The sequence below is a fragment of the Pipistrellus kuhlii genome, unplaced genomic scaffold (assembly GCF_014108245.1).
Source record: "Pipistrellus kuhlii isolate mPipKuh1 unplaced genomic scaffold, mPipKuh1.p scaffold_m20_p_12, whole genome shotgun sequence".
Classification (NCBI taxonomy): domain Eukaryota; kingdom Metazoa; phylum Chordata; class Mammalia; order Chiroptera; family Vespertilionidae; genus Pipistrellus; species Pipistrellus kuhlii.
Window position 1 is genome coordinate 45,858,510 of NW_023425427.1, and position 2,395 is coordinate 45,860,904.

The 2,395-nt window shown below is 42.3% G+C and overlaps 1 protein-coding gene across 3 annotated transcripts in view; it reads left to right on the plus strand.

The window, feature by feature from the left end:
* The window catches only part of ADAMTSL1 (ADAMTS like 1), an 849,328-nt gene that overhangs the window by 725,262 nt on the left and 121,671 nt on the right, over nt 1–2,395 (plus strand). The window lies entirely within an intron of this gene.

Sequence of the window (2,395 nt, forward strand, 5' to 3'; positions counted from 1 at the left end):
GATTCACCTTTATCCTAGTCTTCTTTTATTCACTAAGTAGTTGAATCCAACCATAAGAAAGTACTTTTTTTCCCCCCAACGGAACTCAATAGGTCTTTCTCATTTCAAAAACTTTAATTTTTTGAAATGCAAATGAAGGTTGTTTACCACTATATTAGATGGTCTGAAAGGCTCTCGGGTTAAATGATCTAACAAGACCTGGCCAGTGTTGCTCAGTTGGTTGCACCATGCACCAATAGGTTGCCAGGACGATACCCATTCAGAGCACATGCCCTTGTTGCCAGCTCTATCCCCAGTAGGGGGTGCGCTGGAGGCAGCCAATCAATGTTTCTCTCATGAATTATTTCTTTCTCTTCCCCTCTCCCTTCTTATTTAAATTAATAAAAACATATCAGAAAGAATATATGCACCCCTATATTCAAGCAGCACTAGGCACAATAGCTAAGATTTAGAAACAGCCCAAGTGCCCATCAGTAGAGGAGTGGATAAAAAAGATGTGGTACATTTATACAATGGCATACTATGCAGCTATAAAAAAGAAGGATCTCTTACCCTTTGAGACAGCATGGAGGCACCTGGAGAGTATTATGCTAAAGGAAATAAGCCATTCAGAGAAAGGCAAGTATCACATGATCTCACTTACATGTGGAATTCTATGAACAAAATAAACTGATAAACAAAATAGATCCAGAGACATGGAAGCATGGAACAGACTGAAGAATCTCAGATGGACGGGGGCAGGGTGATTAACCAAAGAATTTATATGCATATATGTATAACCCATGTTCACAGACAATAGTACTGTGAAGGTGCTCAGTGATGGGGGGGGGGTGGGGGGAGAAAGAGGTGGGAGGAAAGGTGGGGAGGGAATCCAGCCATAAGAAAGTACTTTTTCTTATGGAAGTACTTAGATGAGTAGAAGGACTCAATGGGGGAGAAAAGGAGGCATATGTAATATTTTCCACAATAGAGATAAATCAAAAATAAAATTAAAAAATAAAGAAACATAGCAAAAAATATAATAAAACATTTTTTAAAGGGCCTTGACCTGAAGCCATTCACAACTCTAAACAAAGGGCACTTTTGTTCCAGGGGGATCCAAACAACCACTGGTTCTAAGAGAGGCCTCTCTGGGTCCCTGGATGTCCCCTCTATGGTTATCTCACTAGCATTCCCATTGGCAATGGCAGAGGGGCATTCTTTGAGAGATGGTTCTCAACCCTGGTTGCAGAATGACCTGGGAGAATTATTTTTTATTTTTGTTTTAAAAACTGATATCTGAGACCCATCTCCCAGAGTTTCTGATTTAATGATTAAATTTCTGATTAAATGTAAGACCTCAGTACTTCACACACACACACACACACACACACACACACACACAAAAGCCATTTTACAAAGCATCTAAGGTTGGGACCATTGAGGAATGGATGGCAGCTACAGTCTGCTAATTATGCTCAAGGACATGTATCACCACTCTACTTTCATCTGGGGCACAAATGTCCCTTGCAGTTCTGAATTCAGTGCACTGAGCACAGACCCCAAATGCTAAGTGGCCACTGAGGGAGCAGGGGCAGCACTTGGTCACCTGGCCATTCCTACCTTCAAGGGAGGTGGCCACATCTAGGCTGTCGGCTAAAAAGTCACATGTGCAGTTACAAATTGCGGTCCCCTTTGCTATTGCAAGGGAAGGGCAAAGATTTGCAACCACAGCCAACACTCTGTGTCGGTGGGGTCCTTTCTCCCTTCTCGAACAAGTGGATTAGAACTATGAGGTTACACATAGGCAGTGTGTTTGGGGTCCTGCTAAAAACCACTGAAATAAGGCTATTTTTCTTGTATCTCAAAGTATCAGTGCCTCTTGCTCCCATGGCCCTAAGAAATCACAAGTCCAACAAGAAAAGTGTTCCCGGGGAGTTCAGCACACCAGGCCTCACGTTTAATGCCCCTCCGATGGGGTGGCATGAGCGCTTACACTCAGAAAGGGCTGCCTTCTCTGCAGATGAGTTCCTCCAGAGCAGGCACGCTCTCTTGTTTCTTCAGGAAGCAGCACAGATTATTTTCACTGGATCGTAAATATGCTTAACACTCTATTGTACTAACCTTTTAAACCAGTTGTTTGGGGTGGCTACAAATCATCGTTCAAAAGCAAATTTTAAGATTTAAATGCTCTTGGAATTCCTAGGCGCTCCAGTTAAATACTTGAAATACATTGCTCCAAAATGTATTTCATGGAGAGGAAGCGAAATCGTTTGGGCTGGTTCCTGGTTTTTCTTCTTTTTCTGTTTTGTTTTGTTTTTTTCTTTTTTCACTCTTTACTCAACCAAGGCCAAGGCAAAACTTGGCACTCCAACACACCACTCTTATGTTGGGTTGACTTTCCTTCCCTGCCCAG